The sequence below is a fragment of the Cyanistes caeruleus genome, chromosome 3 (genome assembly GCF_971803275.1).
Source record: "Cyanistes caeruleus chromosome 3, bCyaCae1.hap1.1, whole genome shotgun sequence".
NCBI classification, from domain to species: Eukaryota; Metazoa; Chordata; class Aves; order Passeriformes; family Paridae; genus Cyanistes; species Cyanistes caeruleus.
In genome coordinates, this window is record NC_141703.1 from 97,169,048 (window position 1) to 97,190,726 (window position 21,679).

The 21,679-nt window shown below is 42.0% G+C and overlaps 1 long non-coding RNA gene across 1 annotated transcript; it reads left to right on the plus strand.

Annotated features, from left to right (window-relative positions):
- The first annotated feature begins 1,480 nt into the window (after window positions 1-1,480).
- LOC111940294 (uncharacterized) lies at window positions 1,481-20,320 on the plus strand. The gene is made up of 3 exons (XR_002869465.2): window positions 1,481-1,999; window positions 9,142-9,361; window positions 17,423-20,320. It is a non-coding gene; the product is annotated as an uncharacterized LOC111940294 (long non-coding RNA).
- Window positions 20,321-21,679: the final 1,359 nt, after the last annotated feature.

Below are 21,679 nucleotides of genomic sequence, written 5' to 3' on the forward strand. Positions count from 1 at the left end.
TATGACTATTTATGTGTGTGGGTGGAAACAGGCAGCTTCTTGAGCTTTCTGCTTAGGCTGTTACTGCTCAAACCCAGCCACAGTTTTAGCAAACTGAACACACAAGGTCGGCAAAGCAGCAAGCAGACAGGTTAAAAGAGGGGTCAATGCATGGCTACAGTTAAAAGTGAAAAAGCACAACAGAAGATGTCAAAACTTGTCAGAGGTGCAGCCAGAGTGAGACTGCAGGCAAGGAGCTGGGACTCAAGGACAGACCTGCCACCCAGCCAGGAAGGGGAGAGCCCTGAGGTTACTGCCACCAAATTCATATGGAGTTGGTTGCACAGGTCTGGGCTGTAGAGAACAACAACAAACATAAAAGTGACAGGGCTGACAAGTGAGCATCTCTCTGGACCTTATGAAAACTGAAAGGCTCATACTTGAAGTCATAATTAACAGAAACAGGCTGATCCCCAAATTGTCTGACCTACTCAATAATTCTTGCTCATATTCAGTGCTGTATGTCAGGGTGGTCCCTGTCACTATATAAATGCTGTCTTTCCTCTCAGAAGCCCATATCCACCAGCTGCACTGAACTGAATGGGGAATTGCAGTCTGGCCATGCTGTTTTCATTTCTGCTTTCACTTCTTGTAGCTTCCTCACGCAAACAGCGACAGGAAGGCATCATGATGGGTAACAGCTTCAAGCTGTCCCATACGAATTCATCCTTCTCTTTTTTTATTTCAGTTTATCATTTTTGTTATGTTCTGCACTTTCATGTTTTCAAACATTCACCCTGTCTCCTCCATGCTTCCAGGCAGCCTTTCCCCTGCCCTCCTCATTCTAGCAGCTCTCTTGAGCTACAGACTCATTCAGAAATGACAGAGCATTGTCGTCATTCAAGAAACACTTCAGAAATGATTTTTAGAAGCTTATTTAATGAGACAAAAAGTCAAGAAGTGAGCTATTTATCCATGATTACTTCAGTAATTACTCATTCTAATACAACTTGAGTGAGGTGCTGGGAGATTAGCAAAGGCCAACAACTATACTCAAAAATAATCCAAGCATCAAATGTACTATAGGTTTATTTAAGTCCCATCACAGTATAGGATCAGGGGCAAAGTTTAAGAGAGAGGCTTAACTTTGTGGTTAAAACACCAGGAAGTAGCTAAATTTTCATTTTTCTGGCCACATCTACACCATCTCTTGGTAGTGGCCACCTGTGATAAGCAGAAAGTCAGCGAGGGAGGGAATGGCAGGCTGGGCAGCTGTGTATGCAGCTGTCCTGAGGACACACATGGCTCAGCTTCATGGCTTCAGCTCCATCCTCATCGAGCAGGAGTAGCCCTTCCTACACTTCTCCTGCCCTGCCCTACTTGTGGAAACATACCTGGGATGTGCCTTGCCACGGATGGACTCCCTGGCAAATGTCTTACTGGGAAATGCAGCAGTGAAGAGCAGCAGGTAGCTACCTCCATGCATCAGGAAATGCTGTGCAAGCCTTCAGGAGGGGCTTCCTGATGAAGGAGCTCTTGTGACATGGGTTTGGTGCTTCCTGATGAGCCCTGGGGCTGAGAGGAAAATGAGTGGGCTCCTCAGCAACTTTCTGGGTATGAGGCAATCCCTGCCAGCTGAATAGGACATGGAAGCAGAGGATGGCCCTAGGGAGCAGGGAATCTGCTCCTGGCAGGCAGCTGAGCTGCTCATCTCTGCCGGGGAGCTGCAGCCCTGGCTGGGCAGCTCCTGGGCCTTGGCTCACGGTGCCTCACAGCCAGGGCTGCCCAGGGCTCTGCCCCAGTGTCGTCTCTCCTTCCCTCTCTGCCTCTGCTACTGGCAACAGTGGGCACCACCTGGATTTGGGGATTATGGAACTGTGAAGCTTACTTGGCTCCTTAGGATACATGATAAAAATGTGCAGAAGAAAACATTTACTTGCTACAGCAGGCCCTGGGTCAGGCCCTATTATTGCTGCTGGCAGGGGCCTCTCAGGCCTCTTCTCCTCTCAGCCATCCAAAGGTAAGGCTGCTGTTTCCTTTCCATTTTCTCTTTGCTTGCTCTTTGGGTTCTCCTTCCATTAAAGAGTGGGTAGGGATGCATGAAAAATTAAAATGTGTTATTACTTACTCCCCTTCTGAACCACTTACTTCCCTGAGGGTTATCTGCTTCTTACTCTACCTAGTGACAAGGGCGCATTGTGCCTGGCTTTCATTAATCTCCATCCCACACAAACCTTGCTGCTCAGCAAGGTTATCAAAATTAAAATACCAGACTTTTGTCTGAAACTGTTTCCTTAGCCATTATCATGCCAAGGATTATGAGAGTCGAAAGAAAGGGGGAGATTGGTGAGGGGTGGGAGAGGGAGGGACAGGAATTTTTTCACAGGAAGGGGGAAGAGAATTTTTTTAATTGGAAAGTGTGGTGATAAAATCATAGAATTAATGAAGTGAAAGAGTTCAAAGTCAGTGCAGTACCCAAAGATACTTTAAGCACATTTTCTATCTTGCTTTCTTACAAAAACTACCCAGTTTGTGTATGTCTTTTTGCTTTGCCATTTCAGTCTCCCTGACTTTCAAACAGTCAAATCTGAAAGAGAAGTGGTGATTCCTAAGTAAATTAATTTCTTCCCTTTTCATAAAATAGCCACTGGCAGAGATATGGGACCAGGCTCAAGCAATTGCATTGTTTCTCTACCCACTTTCAGTGTTCATAGATCTAACTGTGAAATCACGCACAGCACCACCCCGTGTTTTAGCACCAACTCTGCTGTGGAAGGAAAGCTGTGAGGGAGAGTGCAACTCATTTTATAACTGAGATTAGTTTTAATAAAGGAGACACTAAATGCTGAAGGGTAGCAACTGTCCTGTTGAAAAAAATGTCACAAGCAACAAAACACATCCACTAGAAAGTCATACAGTCATAGAATGGTTTGGGTTGGAAGGGACCTTAAAGACCATTCAGTTCCAACCCCCCTGCAATGGGCAGGGACACTTTCACTAGGCCAGGTTGCTCAGCCTCCCATCCAACCTGGCCTTCTCAGCTGGTTTTATTCTTTCTGCAGCTCAAAGAATGACTGTGAACAGCTCTGAAGAAGTGAGCTTGGAAATGGGGAACATTCATAGGGATGAATGGCTCTGGGAAAATGAAATCTCCTCCTTCACAGACCATGTTTGGTCTGTGGTTTTGCTCACAGACTGATTGGTACTGGAGAGCAGATGTAGTGGGGTGGAACCTGGCAAGCATGGAGGGAGGCACTGGGCATGCTGTGTGCTGCCCCTGCTGCCCTGCTCCCCTCCTGTGGGTCCCCAGGCTCCTGCCAGAGCATGCCAAAGTCACTCTCCTTCCAAAGGGGACGTGGTCAGAACACTGTCTGTGCAGGGGCAAGGCAAAAAATAACAAAAGAAAGTACATGTGTGACAGATTATGAATAATTGATTCTGGTGACAGTGATTCACATATGTGGCATCAATTTTGGGTGCATTAGGATGCTCAGCATCCTTTGGGGGATATTAGGAATTGGATGACCCAGGGAAATCAAAGATGTTAATGCATAATTTATTTTATGGGGGGGAAAAGCAAACTAGAGCAGTCTATAAAATTCTTATCATATCCCATTTCTTTAGTTGTGTCTCCCTCAAAAGGGTGTTCCAGCAGAGGCCTTATATTCTTGTACAAAAATATCAACTTTCCACATGGAACATTTTTCTCTATAAAATCCAAATTCATTATACCTTTAATTAGAAGTTCAATCTTTTTTAATTATTATAGTTCACTGAAGCAGGAGCCCACAAATAACAGGTCAATCAAAAAAGAGAAACACAAAACATGAAACAGATCGTGGAGCTTCATTCAGCCATTGGAAAACAGTTTGAATCTTCATGCTCAAAGAATCCCTCTGAAGTTCAGTCCTGTAAAAATCACACTTTCTCTCCTAACCCCTACACCAGTAGCATGTCCTGCAAGAGTATCTCTCTCTGCAGACTGGATTTGTTGGTGATATCACCTGCAGTGCCTGGCTGCTGGCTGCTTTCTGAGGCTGAAAACCCTTTTTGATGCCAGCCTTTCTCTCCTTTTTATTGGGTATTCTTTGCTCTCCTTTCTGTGAGTGCATTTCTTTTGTTCCACCTCTCTTCCCCTCTGGTTTTGTTCCTCTCCTTTCTCCCCTAAATTGCACAGCTTTCTAGCAGCTTTTATCTTCTGTTTCTTTCTTTCTTACAGAATTTGAGAGAAAAGGAAGAAAGCACCTCTTAAGGGAACAGGTGGCATGAAAAGTTTTTTATTTTGCAATTGGATTAACTCTTTGATTATCAGATATCCCACTATATAACACTCAGGCAAATGAGAATCATGATTTCCTTTACTCAGGTCTGTTGGCTTTGGCAGACATGATTCAAAGTTTCTTCTTGCCTTTATTGCAAACAGTATTTTCCCAAAAACATATCCATTTGGAATGGAAGCATTGTGCTAAGCCTTCACATATAGATCATATATCATAATAACATTATTTCAGTATTATATGGGACTTCAGTAGCTTTTCAGACTCAACTGGAAGAATCAAGAACTGAAGCTTCTTTCTGTTAACAGCCCCCTGGGACCGCCCTTGTATTTTGATTTGACAAACTCTGTTAAGATGTCACTTACGCCTCCATTGAAAGCAAATGTCCGCTAGGTCAGAAACAGTACACACAGTAACACTGCAGAAGTGGTGTTCAACATGGACCTGCATATCATCAGCAGTTCATGGAAACTCCTTCCTTCAACCCCTGTCCAGAGGAAGCCTATTTGGATTGCAGCTTTGTTAGGCAAGGAAGGCTGGCACTAAGGACAGCTGTGTAATCTGAATTTAGCCCACCCACACATTATGCTGCAGTCACTGAGTCCATGGTCAGCCACAGGTCTGTGGGAACAAGCAGGAACCAGAAGGGTAACCAGGCTGTCAGGTATTTGCAAGAGAAGCTGCAGAAGCCCCAGAGATTGGGGCTGTGCCCAGCAGGATGAGGAAGGACAGCCAAACTGAAGCTGTTTGCACCTCTGTGGTGAACATTGGTAGTAGATACACAATTTCAGACAAGCATCTGGTTTTATCAGGGAAGCATTACCTACCACATATCAAGAGAGGATGTCTGTATTCCTTAGCCCTAAGAGCATGTCTGTTTGGCTTGTAGACTTATTTCCTGACATGCAACTCACAAGAACCGAGAGCCAACATAATCCATATGAAGAAAAAGAAGCAAAATCCATAGGGATATATCTGTGTACACGTTATTAAGCATCAAAGGTAAAGTTAGACTAACAATAACCCAAATAAAATGCATTGTGATTGAATAATTAGTTGAAGTAATAATAAGTAAAGTAATTCCGATTCCTTTTTTTCTTTCACAAAGCTCTTATTATGCAGTGTGAGAATGATCAGAGAACTAGAAAATGATCAGAGAACTAGAAAACACGACCTACAAGAAAAGATTGAACTAATTGGTACTGTGCAATCTATGGAAGAGAAAATGAAGCAGAGACATAATGGTTTTCAAATACAGAAAAGGCTGCAGCAAAGAAGGGAGCCTTACGTTTTCTGCATCCATGATGAATAAGACAGAAACCAGCAAGCTTTATCTGTGGCAAAAAAAGATTCTGGCACATCATTAAGTAGGACTTCGACTCAGTTAAGGGCAGTAAAGACAGAGAATAGCCCACTTGGGGAAGGTCCATCTGTGGGGCTTTTAAAAAGGAGGTTAGAGAAGTATCCATCAGGCTATCTGGCCTGCTCTGTGAGACATTTTAAGGTCCTTTCCAGCTCTCTTTTCTATGGTTCTACATGTTACATGTATTTATGATGATTTTTTGATATAACAGAAAGCCTGTCTCACCACACCACACTTAACTGAACATTCTGTTGTTGGCATCTGTCAGAAAAGTATCAACCTGATCAGGCCCTTCAAGAACTGAGTACAATGCAGGGATTAACTGCTGAATGCTTTTTAATTCATCATATGTGTCAGGCCTTGCTTCAGGGTAAGCTCATAGGATAATATTGTGAGTGAGTGATGCATGATACACACATTGTGTATAGGAGCCTCACAAAGCAGAACCTGGGATAAGAAAGCATATTAATAATGTGTAGGGCATCTCAGAATTATGGGAAAATTCAAGAATTTGCTGTCAAGGGCATTTTATATAAAGCCAATACTATATTTTCAATTGGGAACATCAGGAATCAATGTGCAACCATATTTAACAGTAGAGTCCCCCTGCTACCAAAGGATGACCACTGGGGCACCAGGCACAAGCAGCCTTCTGTACTGTATGGTACTGTACTGTGGGGTTCAAGAGAGATCTGTCAGCTTTCTGCAAGATCACACAACAGCTTTATACAAGGAGGTTGTGAGAAATGATCAGTTAAAGCACAAGAGGAATTACAAACCATGGAGGACAGTTGCTACGTTCATATCAGTTATTTTAAACTCTCATAGATATTTAATTTTGAAGCTTTGAATTCTCCTTTGAGGGAATCAGTGTTTCTTTGCAGGCTCTCTAAGTGACTTGGGAGCCTAAATTAGCTCCATATATAGTATGAGAACCTCCCTGTGTAATTATCTGCAACACTATGTTTAACATCCCAACTGGTGAGCAGTAGATTATTGAATCCAAAGCTAGTGATCTTGCATTCAGAGTTGCAGCAGTAGCTGGATTTCAGTGACGTGGCTCATATCCAGTTTCTGGTCAGATCAGTGAGGCTCCTAGCTGAAATATCTAGAAAGTTAACTTGGCCTCTTGAAGTTCAGTGACAGCTTGCTCAGGGGAAAAACTTGCAAAAGGAATATTAACCAGTTATAAAACCTGACTTTCTTCCCAGTCTTGATTCACTTGCATGGCAAATACATATGTGTATACATATATGTGTGTATATATATGTGTGTATATATATATATATGTACATATGTTTAAAAATGTGACATATAAAGTATTTGAGCTGCCTGCCATGCAGTGTGTACCTAGTTTGTGACAGACAGGTAGTCTTTGCAACTGCAAGTTCACTAGAAATCTACAAGTGAGCAACTGATTTGCTGGCTGCAGGACTGTAAACCCTTGTTTCTCTAAAGAAAAAAGATCAGAGAAGGAAGAAGTGTTCCTGAGTTTCACACAGCTCCCACCTAGAAAAGCCACATGCTAGCTTGATAAACTGCACAGTGAGTCCTTGAAGTCAACTCATCCCTCCTTAAACGTGATGGGTAATGAAATGCCATGGTGGCACAACAGTCCAAGAGCCTGTTTGGAGCAGACTCATTTGGCAGCGATTCTTTGCAAGTCAACACCACGTAAGAGTCCAACAGGCAGAAATGAGTGCATGAGATGTGCATATTATCCTCTCATCTCCTGCTGATTTACAGCACTTCACAGTCATTCTAGCAGAGGCACCCACAGCTTCAATGTCTTACATATTTATGCAGGAAAACTTCCTAGGCAGAAATTTCTACCCTGAGGTTTAAAGCACACCATAAGCCTGCATCTGCTCTGCATGGATGCAGGAGTGAGGTTCCCTCAGACAAAAGTTTTTGCAAGCTATTATAAGAGTCCCAGTTTTCAAACAGCAAATAAGCTGGTGTTTAAAGTACTTCAGCAGATATGTCAAAGGCATTACTATATGCTTAAAGTTAACCCCTTTCTTGTCCTTAATTAATATATTTTCTTTCCTATTTTTTTAAAAGCTACATCACATTCCTGCAGTGTGAATGGAAGATTTGTACTGATTTCAGTGGGATCTCAATGGCAGCTCTGCTTGCTTTATCTTTAGCCATGTCAACATTAGCTTTAATATCTTTGAATAGTGTGTGTATGTGCCAACACTTGCTTCCATTTTCTATCGCCTCTCTGATTGATCTGCATGGGGATTTGCTGTCATCTGTGGGTAACTGATGGGCCTTGCAACAAAATTCTATTCCTTGGCTCTTAACTGTCAAGAAGTTTTATTTTTGCCCCTCATTATTTGAAGGGTTTCCAATTCAGGCAACAAAGTAATTAAGGGCACTGGATTTAACATTGACTGTAACAGGACTATCCATCCAAATTTGACTTACATTACCTAATTTTGATTTTTCCCTGCAGAACATTTACAAGGCCAGGCAGGTGTATTATCTCTGCATACCATTCATTATCAAGCATGACTGGAACAGGTGGCAACATAGTGATGTGTGTTTAATGGAACAGACGTTTGAATGCATATTTCAAAACTGAGAAAATTATTTCCTTTGTAATGCTGTCAAAACATGAACAGTGACAATTTCAGGAATATGCTACCTCATCCTAAACTGTGTCTTACTTTCATGTCTAGTGGTTGCTAACCAGTGTTTTACTTTTCAGATTTTTGTGGTCTTCACTGATGCCTTGCTGTCTGTGTTTGTACAAGTGGTTTCAGTGTGTAACTTACTTGTTTTGATCCAACAGCATGTGGTCCTGCCTGGACTGAATGACCCCTGCCTGACTGTTGCCTTAACCTTCTGCACCTTTCAACCCACCAGCATTTGAAGTCAATGGCAGCTGTATTTATATCCTATGGTCAGAACCCTGGCCTGGAAGTCAGTCTTGTGCCAGCTGCTTCTGTGTGTCTGTCCTCTTTCACAGGCAGTCCAGATGGCTGCAGCTGTGGATGGGAGCATCACTGTGGATGGGAGCATCATTGTGTCACTACTCCCAGCTTGGGACCCACTCAGTTCCTGTGCCTTTTCAGGAAGATATGCTTCTTCCAGCTGCATGCCTTCCTTGTCCTAGGACAAATATGGAAAAGACTAGAGGGTTGCAAAAGAAGTGGAAGCTTATTAACACTGTTGGCATTAAGTGTGTTTAGATCTTTAACTCAAGTTCTGGTAGCCCAGTTCTCCTCATAATCGAGGAGGGAGGCGTACACTTCCAATGTGGAGCATCAAGGAGAAATGCCCAAAGTGCCATTTGGTATATGATTTGCACACTTACAGCTCTAGCTTTCACTCAGTGCTCATGATGCCTGAGTCTCTAATCCTGCAGACTCAGATCCAATTTTCAGCTGCAGCAAGCTAAAACCCTCAGAGAGTCTCATTGGTTTCAGCAGAATTATTTGACTGTGTAATTCAAAGGCTGAGTCCTTTCTTTTTAAAAAAGCACTACTAATTTTGGTCTATTTAAATTCACAGCCCTTCATGCTCCTGAGAGTCACAGGAAGCTGTTTTCACAGAAGAGATGCACAACAGCCTGATGGATATCACACTGAAGTCAATCACCACCTTTCTGCCTCACTGTTACAAGCAACTGCAAGTTTCTGGCTGACTTGACACCACAAATAGGGTGTTTTACTTTATTATCACTGTTTTAGAAGCATAAGAAATTTTTTATTTCCCTGAAAACCAAAAATAGGTAAACTTACAAATATTGTAGAAGTCAGTTTTCATAATGGAAATATTCAGAACTGTTTAAATGAGCCAAGGTATTTGTAGCAACTGACCTAATTCTTCAAACCAGGGGATATTTTTAAAAAGAAATTTAATTAAATGTAGATAGAAGATGTATATTTAACCAGTATCAGATATCTCAGAAATGGAGTTATTTTTAATTCTATACTTTAAGTACTTCTTGACTCCTTTGAACTTTATTGTCAAATATGTAGAACGTTAATTAAGAAATTTCCTTCAGAATCAGGTCACAAAGTGAATTAAAAAAACACAACTTATAAAACAATATCCACTGACATAGACTCCTCACTGCTCTGAAATCTTAATGCCACAGAATATTAACAATAATTTTAACTATATTTAATCCTTCTCTTGTGATTTTCTTTTTGCCTAACCATATTCCCACCCCATCAGCATAGTCACTAGATGGTAGGTGTTCAAACGTAGTGCCAAAACATGATACAAATTTATTTTAGCCCAGCAAAAGTGGAGGGCATAGGAACATTAGGCATTTTAAAGCAACAGACCAATAAAATGTCTTGAGAAGAATCAGTGACTACTGGGCCAGGTGGGAAACACATGTACCACACATTCCAAATAGATAAAGGAAAAGGCTTCAACTGACTGAGCTTTTATTACATGGCAATGGAGGCAATCTCTATTGTTGTTGTTGTTTTGGTTTTTGTGGGATTTTGGGAGGGGGATTTTTGCTTTTGTAAACTGGAAATGAATAAAGACAAAAGACATTTTTGGTTCAGTGCAAACACTGAACAACTGTCTCACACAGATTTGCTACCATTTCCGGCTAGCTGCCTACCTGAAGGAGCCTAATCTGGGCAAGCTGACAGCATTTAGCACCTATTTCCTCTACAGCTGTTACACATCAAAACTTCTGATCTTTACTTCATGTCTAAACACAAATGCTCTCAGCTGGTTCAAGATATTCAGCTCTCATGCTTTTGAAAAAATGGGCAAAAATAGACAAAGAATAAAAGAAATGCAGCAGAATGTTATCTTAGTAAGAAAAATGCCTGTTCAGGTCCCCTTTTTTACACTATATGTCCAGCATCATGTCAGCTGCTTCCTTGAATTTCTCCTAGAATCAGAAATGGTGCAGAGATTATACTAAGGGAAGTAAATAGCTAAGAAAGATTTGTGGCATTTGAAAAAAAGAAAAAAAAAAAAATTTAGAATTGTTTATACCAGCTTCAAAATGAATAAAGACATTGACCTATTAATAAATGCCAATTAACTTTAATCATCTGACCGGTGACTTAAATAATCTTGTTATTCACAGATATGAAAAAGAAAAAACAAGAGGTTGAGAATTAATGAGCTATTTCTGTGCAATTTCTCAATAATCTTTGGAAACTCAGAAGCAATTGGGAGAAAAACCTTTTAGTTCATTCCTTTCTCTTTAGAGTTATTCAGTGATGCTCAGGGTCTGGATGATGTCCTCACCACAAGCTTCATGCAGACCATAGAGCCCCCTCCTTTGAAAACTGCTCTGTCTTTTGGACATTTGTCTTTCCACTAGCTTTCATGGGCTTCACTCAAAGAAAAGTCTCCATTTTGCCTGACAAAGACTGGAGTGATTGCCACCAATTACTGGAAATTTATTCAGCAACCAAATTGTGTCAGCAAACACCCATACAATAACTCTTTAATCTTGACTCAGTCATTCTCTAGGAAGGTCACAATTATAAGCAGTTGACTGTAATTTGTGTGCTTTATTTTCTCCATGGCTAATTCATTAGCTAAGATGTCCACCTTTATTTACTACACTGTTGTGGGATCAGCTGGTTCCTGGGAAGCACAGGTCTGACCCCATGTGCTGAACATGAGGCTCACACATGATTTTTTGCAGTGTTGGCTGCCCAAATGTTGTTGGCAGCTTGCTTACTCCAAGTTTCTTGCCTCAGTTCCTTGATCACAATTTACCTGCCAGTTGATAAACTGATTTAAGTGGCCATATTGCATGACTCCACAGTATTCACAAGAACTCTTCAGATTAAAAAAAAAAAGAATACATCACATACCACTTCTTACTCTCTAAAAAAAGACCCAACTAGACCCAAAAGAGCCAAACAGACAAAAAGAAAAGTTGACTATGAAGGACCCAGCCATAAAAAGCGTAAGATGAGAGATACTGATGTAACTCAAGCTGGATCATACTCACTGACAGTATGCCACAAATTTCACTGTCCATATGGCACAGTAAAGAACTTTCATGTTCTGTAAACCAAGTAGCTTATGAAGTGGGGTAGAAGTCAATACCGATCAAACAAACCTGATACAGGCACAGTGTGGAGGGGAGTCTGGACTGTGTGGTCCAGAAGGTCATATAAAGAAAAGAAACTGGTTCCCTGTGGCTGTGTAAAGGTCTGTGAAGTTCTGTCTCTTGGTCTCAAAGACCTGCTTAAGTTCACTCAGAAACACTGTTTTCAGAGGGATCACATTTGGTGCAAGGTACAAGTAGGTGTTTTTAGGGAAGGGTAGCATTGTGATGTGAATTGTGGCTGGACTCTCCCCACCCCTGCCTTCACCCAAACCTGCATTTTCCAGTGGAACTTCTGTGAACAGGACCCCTTCTCCCTGGGTTTGCTGCTTCGCTTACTAACAGGGGCCATAAATACTAAGAGCATTCAGCTCACACAGATGAAACCTAAATTCAAAGAGCACAGTCTGTCAGACCGAATAAAACCGGAGGCTGTCTCAGTGCATAAGTGCAGCTGTACCTTTGCCCAATTTACAGTACATTTTGAAATGTACTTAAATAACAGTCTTTTTCACTGCAGTCAGTTATAATGGTCATTAGAGTGCTCTGCATCAGCTTGATGCGCTCATGAGCCTGAATAGTAGCAATTTATTACCCACGGGGCCATGCAGCTTCAATCTCCAGTGGCACAATGAGTTTTCTTTCATTACTATAGAGACGTTTCAGTGCGTTCATTCACCTTCCCTGAAGACAGCCAGAGTGCCCCAGTGAGAATTAAATACACAAATTTTCCACACTGTATGATACACCTACCAATTTTTCTGCTGCTATTTTGTAGGATTTAGAAACCATTTTCTGAAAAAAATAATTTTCTGAAACTTGTCAGTTTTGCCAAGGGCTGACCTGCTCCTTCACTACACCTTCCTGCCCCAAACCAGCTGGGTAAGCCAAAGGTCCAGCTCTGTCTTTCCTAGTGGAAGCAAACCCAAGAAGGATACTCTGGAAAGCAAACATCTCTTATATTCCCTGAGATAAGGGTCACCAATGCAGCAGAGCAGTTTCTTACCCAAATGATACATGTCTTTTGACATTGTTGATGACTCAGGCTTCCCTAAAAGCAATGCTAAATGGTCCCTGCAGTCTCATAGGCAATACCAGCATACCAAGTGCTGGTAGGACATGTTTTTCTGAGTCATCCAATTTTTTTTTGAAAACTCTGCCTACATTTGAACTATTTATTTAAGACACATTCTGACTGTAGACAAAATATAAACTGATTTTTCTTTAGTCGGTCTGTTTCATAATCAGAATCATATTGCTCCATTTTTAAGCTTTTCAGGTAAAATACAGAGAGTACATGAGGCTCACCAGTAGTATTCCCAAAGATTCACAGGCCCTTCCAACAAATCAGTGAATATCTGAGTGACTTATGAAAAGGGAAAATACACTTTTAAGACCATTACAGCTCACTGGAGTTTTATTCTTTAGGACTGAGAGTTGACTGAATAATGAGTCAGTCATAAAGTTTGTGGCCTGTGCTAAAATCAGACAGGGATGAGTTGCCTGCTCTAATGTGCTCATTAGGGACAGAGTAAGTACATCCTGGTATGCTTGAATAGAACAATTATTTTCTGCTGCAGTTGAAATGAATTATCAAATGCCAAGTGAAAAGCTCTGTTCTGAGTCATCATTCATCAGGAAAGATTTGTTCACAGCATTATAAAAGCTTGCAGGATCAAACGTTTATATAGGACTGTATTATTTGTACCAGCAATCAACACTTGCAGGTCTTTCACACACCTAAATGAAGTTTGCTTTCATCTTTCCTGCCAGCACTCAGAATATGCTTCAAATTATTGTTATCAAGATGTAAGTACGGTACTGTTGCATTCACTGGTATTTACTTCACATTTTTTGAATTTTCCTGAGTGGCAAGGTTATGAAAAAACAGTGGCCTTGGCAGTGTGTACCCACTGGGAACCTCAGCCAACGCACCCTGAGGAACCCAGACAGGAGCCCATGTCCAAGACACCATCCACAGCCACCTGCAGACCTATTTGTGGTAGGCTAGGAAATCCCAGGGGACTAAAAACCATCTACTTCTCTTTAAAGGTTAAAGTGGCCTTGCCCAGCACTTAAAGGTTGCAGGGCAAGCTGTAGTATGTGAGGTGCTGGAAAACAAAATTAAACTTATTCTACTACAGGGTCTTTATTTTCAAAAGACAAAAAAGAACCAGCAAAAGCAGGCAAAAAATGAATCATATCAAATTTACCATAGTTATACTGGATTCCTTCTTATTTAGCTGAAGACAAAGTTGATATTACTGCTGAACTTATAAGCTTTATTAAGTAAATTACATTGAAAGATAAGAAGCTATGGAAAGTAAAATACAAAAAAAAAAAAAAAAAAAGAGGGTTACATTATACTAATAGAATTAAATCCTGGGAATTAACACGCACAGTTTAAAATTTTATCAAGTACAAATAATCAAACTTGTTAATTCATTTCTTCTGGGCACAAAACTGCAATTAAACCAAAATTATCTCCTTGGTACACAGTGGATGCACTAGCAGAACTAAAATGGTGGATCACTTTGCAGCATTTTTTGCATGTGAGGCAGTCACAGGTTTGCACTACCCAGGAAACAGTTTTAACTGAGACACTATTCAATATCTAGTAAATAAGCCTTATATTAAAAGCACGTACACATGTTACAGTTCTGCTACTAATGCTTTCGAGTCACATACCCAATGTATGCCTTAAGCGTCCCTCACGTTTTAGCGCCATGTGGTCATGCTCTGAGCCTCAACCCTCTCCTGTGAACCTGCTGGAACACTTTGCCTCCAGCTCCTGCACTGCCCTGAAAGTCCTTTTGCTGTCTCAGGCTGCTCTTGGCTTTTCCACCAGAACGTGGCCACTTTTTTCATGCTTTGCCTTGCACTGCCTCGAATGCTGCTCTGCTGGCTGGTTCACACTCACTTTTGTGGTTTGCTTTTACTTGCCCCATAATTTTCCTTTGAAATGAAAGACTCATTGTCTGAGCGTTGCTTTGCTGCCACAAATCTCCATTTAGAAGAGAGTTTTGAGGTAAAATTTGTCTGTTCCCCACAGCTGTGGGCCCCCAACTTAGCATGCTGGCATGCTTTACCAAAGGGGGTGTCTCAGCTCTGCTCTAACAGGATTAAATGAGGGAGAGCAGGTAAGGAAAAGAAAAGCGTCAGGTTTCCCTCCTTGTTTTGTAATGATTTTCCTGATTCCCTATCATTCATTCTACTAAAGACTAGTTCTCAAAAGAAAACTTTGTATCTTTAAAAATACTCTGGAATTTAAAAACGGTAATGAATGAGTGAATAAATAAATACATAAAAATGTTTGAGGCGAGAAGGCACTTCCAGAAATTTGGGAGAGAAAATGGAGTAAGGGGGTAAGGTACTAAAGAAGCACTTCTCCCCAAACTCCTTTCCTGTCCTGCCTCCTCCTCTGGTTGCTGTTCGTGGGAATGGCAATCAAGAGGCTTAAAATGGTCATGATCCTGACATAGCACCAGCCGCTTTGGTTGAAACACTAGAGCTATATTCTGGGCGGCAGTAGGTGCCCGTGTGCCGGCGGCAGGCCGGGCAGCGGCAGCACGAGCTGCTCCGGCCGATGGTGCCGCTCGGGCCGATGGTGCCGCTCGGGCCCGGTGCCGCCGCTCGGGCCGGTGCCGCTCGGGCCGATGATGGCTCTCGGGCCGATGGTGCCGCTCGGGCCGATGGTGCCGCTCGGGCCGGTGCCGCTCGGGCCGATGATGGCTCTCCGGCCGATGCCGCCGCTCGGGCCCGGTGCCCGCCCGGCGCTGTCCCGCGGGCGGACGCTGCCACCTGGCGGGCGCGGCGGGGATCGCAGCGCGCCTCCCGTCCGGAGCGGGGACCCACGGGCCGGCACACGGGACGGCTGCCGGGGCTCAGAGCCGGCCCTGAACGCCAGGAGGCGTTTGCTGGAGGGTTACTCAGAAGCGCAGATTTCAGGGAGTCCCTTCTGGGGGCATTCCTGAGAGGGAAAAGAGCTAAGCCCTCTTCCGACACAATGCGATGATGCTGTTGAACCGCAGAATGGTTTGGATTGAAAAATATTAAAGATTGTCTAGTTCCAACCCCCTGCCATGGGCAGGAACACCTGCCACTAGACCAGGTTGTTCACAGAACCCTCCGGCTTGGTCTTGAACACTTCTAAGGCTGGCATAGCCACAACCTTTCTGGGCAACCTTTTCCAGTGTCTCACCACTCTCACAGAAAAGAATTTCTTCCTAATATCTAATCTAAACCTACTGTCTTTCCATTTGAAGCCATACCCCTTGTTCCGTCACTGCATGCCCTTCTCCAGCCCTTCTCCAGCTGCCTTGTAACCTCCGTTCCGGTCCTAGGAGGCTGCCCAACTACACTCTTTCTCTACATGCAAAGGAAATGCTGTGATGCCACTTTAATAAAAATCGAACAGAAAACCCAATCTGTTCACCTCCTTATCCATCCTTAATCCGCTGGCTCCACCTCCAGCCACCTGTACAGAGGGATAGGATCATGGACAGCTGAGGCCAGTGAGTGCCCACAGCCCACCCACCCCAGCCACGTGGAATTCCCAGCCCACTCCTAGTGCCCAAAAATGTTATACCTATCCCTGTAATGTCTAGTGTCCACAGCAGGAGCTGGGTTTTTGCTTGGGATCTTCTACACTAAGGAAAAATTGAGATAAACATTTTACACATTTCCTGTTTCCATTCAGAATTAAACAGTGACAGAGAGTAATTGCTACCTGGAACAAATAAAAACTTTGCAATCTATCCAAGTTCTTGGAGGAGGGAAAGTAATACCACACAGCACAACATTTTTACAGCTGGCAGAAAAAATTAAAAAGGTACTTTAAGGTGATAGGTAGAGCAACGTGCTTAGCAAGTGGTTACATTTCTGTTGTCTGGCTTATACCCCCGTACACCAAAATGTCTCTGACAAACAATGCTTCCTAAGAACTGCCTGCAACACATCTCGCCTCATCAAACTCACTAGCACTTGTATTGGTACTTCTCAGAACAAGTATCAAAGCTCAAGGACTGTATATTATGTTAAGTAGTTCAATATTGGATATAAAACAATAGTGCTGGTGCTGAAGAAAAAAATGCAGCTTATTTGAAGAGTTATACCAGCTGAGGGAAGTCATGAGCAATTGAGTCGGGGAGAATTTAATATTTAACTTTCTCATCTGCAGTATTTAATCACTTTATATAAGTCCTTGATCTTTGATATTTGGAGTACCACATAAATTGTCAGGTTTTCTGAAGCATCCTTTTGCATCCAAAGGAGTGTTAGGTAGAAAAGATCATTCAGTAATTCTATGCCTAATTAAATGCTAGAGGAAAACTCCAATAAAATAATGCAACTACACTACACAATACAGCTATTTTCTAATATTTGAACTCCAGGCACTTACATGTGCTTATACAACTACTGACAATCTATTCAAAGTGAATCTGTAGAATGAAGCCACAATATTCAAAATCAGCCTCTTCTGTGTATTTGCTATGAATGCTAAAATGGATAGTGATCCTCAGTGCCCTTGTCTAACTTAAGCCCTGCTAGATTTGTGTTTTCATCAATTTGTTGGCTTAGCATGAGGTTTATCTTCATGGCAGATACAGATTTATTTAGAGGAAACAGGCATCTGAATTGTCAAGTATTTTATATACTTTGTTGTTTTCCGAGTGCTATTGAGCTGCCTTTTTTTCTCTCTGTCATTCCTTACATAAACATGCCTTTTTGTTCCTCTCTTCTGCCTAGGTCTGAGATCCAGATAGAACACAAACCTTCACCCTCAGCAGTTACACACGTCTGTGAACCAGAGGGAGTTGAAAACTCACACAAGTATTTGGAAGAGTCAAGTCTTGTTCTACAGGCTGTGCCAGGACATAGACAGAGAGAGGAATGTGTGGCACTGGTGAAAAACTGGGGTTGGTGATGTGAACCAGGTTCTCATTCTGCAATATTACCCAGTCAATGCCAGGAGCAAGAGGCTGTTTTTCCTTCTGTCCTGAAACGAGGAGCTATCTGCCCCTGATGTGGAAGGGGTTATGGATACTATCTTACCTCAGCACTGGAAAAGGAGAGCTACTTCTTATTCAACCTGAAGTCTAAGAGATATATGGTGGAGAGGAGCCTTTCACATCCCAGTTCTCAGACTGGATAGACAGAGTTCCATTCAAGTTCATTAATATTGCTGCTGCTGGGGACTGGCAGAGAGGTTTTCTGGTTGGAATTATAAGGAAAAAATGGTCACAGCATCAATCTGTCCCCAGTTTAAAATCTCTGAACAGGGTGCAGGCCAGAGGGCTAAAAAGCATGCTCATCAGTATGAGCAGGACAGCCAGAGCAGGCTGAGGCCAGCTCAGGCCATCCTGCTACCTTGGAATAAGTGTCTGATCAATCCTGGTGCAATTGGTTTAGGCATGAAGGAACCCTCCATCCCCTTAAGACTATTCTGACACTTTCTTTCATGTACAATTTTTTTTTTTTTTCTAGTGGTCTTTGACTCAGCAGCTACTTTAAGCTCTTTGTAGATATCTTTGCCACTCATTCAGATGCTCTGCTCAGCAGTGGCATTAGCAGAGGACGTATAGAAGTTACTTCTTATGTTCTGGACCTTCCCAATAAAGAGTTGACCCTGCCCAAGGTAGGAAACTGAGCTGTGTGCACCTTGGGTTGGTGGTACTCTGTGTCCCACATGCCTTTGCAGCACAGTCAGACAACCACATTTCTTTCAGTAGAGAACATTAGGCCATTCCCACAGAAACATGTAAGACAAAGCTGCAGTTCATAGGGATGCTGGGTGGCTGCTCAGAAAGTTGCAGAACCAGAACCAGTCATGTTTCAGATGAAGGAGAAATCCTTAAAGCAAATTGAAGAATCACAAGAAGTCCTTCACTCCCTCCCACCATGTTTCTCAGCGTTTTTACCTAAGGCTTGATTTCTTTCAGCGTAGTCAAACATGGGGTACATACATCTGAACACCTTTTCCAGGGAGATAACAAAATGAGTGCAAACTCATAACTGAGATAATAAGAATGCCTAGCTCAACTATTATGCAGATAAGAAAGCAGGCATCAGTGCAAATTCATTTCATTCTGATAATTAGATCCTGCTGACATTTTCTGTGGGAGTAAGTTGAGGAGAGCCAGTGATTCTAGCTGCTGTTCAGATACCAAGGAGGAATATGAAGTAATTGCAGCTTGCCATAAAGAAAGCTGGCATGGAGCAATGCCTATTTCAGTCATGACTTTATTTTCCAAAAGACTGTGAAGATTAACTTTATAACTGGGAAAAAACACTCTTTTTTTAGGTTAACCTAATGGCTTGGGCGGGGAGGGGGGGGGCATGTTATTGCACTAGCTGATAAAGATACTAGGTAGGTCCTAACAAATTTCAGTAAGCCAGAGGGGAATGGGGAGCTCTGGTGGACCAATCTAGTGGTTTTAAGTGGCAAATTAGGGAAGCAGAAAGAGTGATGGGTGGTGTTGGGTATGTTTGCCAGCGGTCCATGTGTTCATGAGATTTCCTCTGCAAACTTTATAAAGACCTGTCTGCAACAGCAGTGTTGCTGCAGCTTTCAATCAGTGCAGCCTGCAGTGATGTCTCTCCAGGGACAGAATGACACTGGGACAATCACTCTCACAGTATTAGTTTTCTGTATGATCAGGATATTGTCTGGTGGTTGCTGCATACAACTGACTGCCAGAACTCCTGGCCCCAAGGCTAGTCCTTCACTCACTAGCTTGGCACACCACTGTGTCAATCTCACCTCTCTGCTTTCTTTCTACAAGGAAAAGTTCTACAAAAAGTGGGAAACCTGTTATTTGTAAGATACTTGGGATCCATATGCAAAAGACTCTTCCCAGAGGCAAGGGTTTTGTTGTTCAAAACCTTAAATATACTGTGCAGGGTGTTTTGGTTTTTTTGTGAAGCCATCAAAACTCACACTGTAAACACTACACTATTCCTTGTAATACCTTAGTCAGGTAGTGTAAAACTGGGTCTGTGTTTAACTTTGGAGTAGGACCTTCAGCAGAAGGAATCTGGTGGTAGTCTTTACAAATCTCTGCAAGGACAATGTAGGCTGGTAAATTAGGAAGTAGCTATATTTTCTTCACATAGTTGCTAACAAATGTATGTCCTGTCCCAGATGCAACAACATTTGTCTTTGCAACTGTATTCCAACAGCAGAATTGTGGCACTATTTTTTTTTTCTTTTCTGTCTATGGGTTAGTTCTGGCAACAAACAAAGGCATTGAGGTGGTGATACATAGCTTCACACAAAGAGCTAGGGAACGTGTCAGGAGAGAGGAAGGAAGAAGGCATCGTCAGGGATAGTCTCAGACTTAGAGATGCTACTGGCCAACCTCAAGCTGAGCCATGGATGGGCTGTAAGGCCTCCAGAGTTCAAGAACAGACCCTGGATCTCCCAGAAAGTTCCTGAATTCTCCCAAAATAACTAAACTTCAGCATGAATACTGCTTCAAGGTGCTGGGAAAACTGAGGCAGAAAAACAACTTTGTGCTTTATTCCCCTTTTCATTTCTCTATTTTATTACTTATGCTGATAAATAAAAAACAACTGTGATTTTGAAAACTCAATCCCTTCCTAGTAAGAATAAACCAAAAGTTATCTAGAATAATTTGAAAACAAGTTTAAAATGTGCCAATGTCTTTTTATGTCCCAAGTCCCAGGTACTGAATTTGACATACTTTCCAGCTGTCCTTAATGGAGCACATGCAAACAGAAGAATTTCTTGAAAAATTAACTTAGTATTCTTGCTGTTTAACTCCTTGGAGACATCACTTCATTACAGTGCTGATCCTTTTCTGTGAGAACACTGATTGTGCTTGAAGAAGATCTTTAGCTGTTTTTATTTGCAATGTCAAATCACTGAAGGGAAAGTTAAATACAGAAAGAAAAATTTCTGTGCACTAAGGCATGTCTGCAGTGGACAACCTCTGCTTTTTTTTCATCTGCTTGTAAATTTCTGAAGGTGGAATGTTACTCTTGGGCCTCTGAAAAACTGTGTTTCACAGATGAAAAAAATTATCTCTAGAAGATTCACCATCACCTACACATTAATCCGTCACCTTGGATTGTAAACTTTACAAACATATTTTCATCTTTTTCATGCTAAGTTTCCTGAATGAAATAAGAGTACATAACATTCATTTGATTTGCAGCTTTTGTAGCTTTTGTAAACAGCTTTGCCACAAAAAATCTGACAACACTAAGGTAACAGGACGTTCTTTTCAAAGTCCCTAGGCTTACAGTCTTTGCTATTATTTACACATATGAGCTCTGAAATACTGCAATTAGTAGGATGAATTTTGGAGGAATGCATCCAGAGGAACAATCAAGGCTGATTGTCTTGAAAGATGCAAAAGCTATTAGTGATCCCATGAAGTATTAGGAATGTTGATTCTGCTTCGCTAAACAGCTTGGCATTTCCAGCTCTTGCTTTTTACTGACAAGGCTATCAGAAACGGCACATTTGTCCCATATAATTGAAAAATAGCTATCTACCTACTCAGAACTTCCTTTCATTTAGGTTTGGTGTGAGATATGCAAAGCATATTTATGCCTGGCATATTGGATTGTTAAATTCAATTTTCTAATGTCTGCCACTAGCTTGGGGGAAAATAACACACAGGTTCTTTCATGTACCCTGGGGACCATCAAGGAAAAACAACAGCCCCAGAAATCATTTGTGCTGCTGTGTTTTCAGGGCGTTGAGGTTAAGAAGTATCTGTGTCCCGAAAAAACCAATTACAAACACACTTTGAGACAGTCAGCTCCTGTAAATGCTTCAAAAGACAGTCACATGAATTTTCAAAGGTAAATTTATGCAGATATTTTACATGCCTGTCCCGTTGTTACCTCAGGTATGAGTCATGGCCACACTGTTCAGCTTTTTGGCTAAGCTTCTGATGTGCTGCAGCAGATCAGTAAATGCAAATATGGGCATCTGCAAAGGATGTTAAAATTGTGAGGTTCTGACTCCCTGTA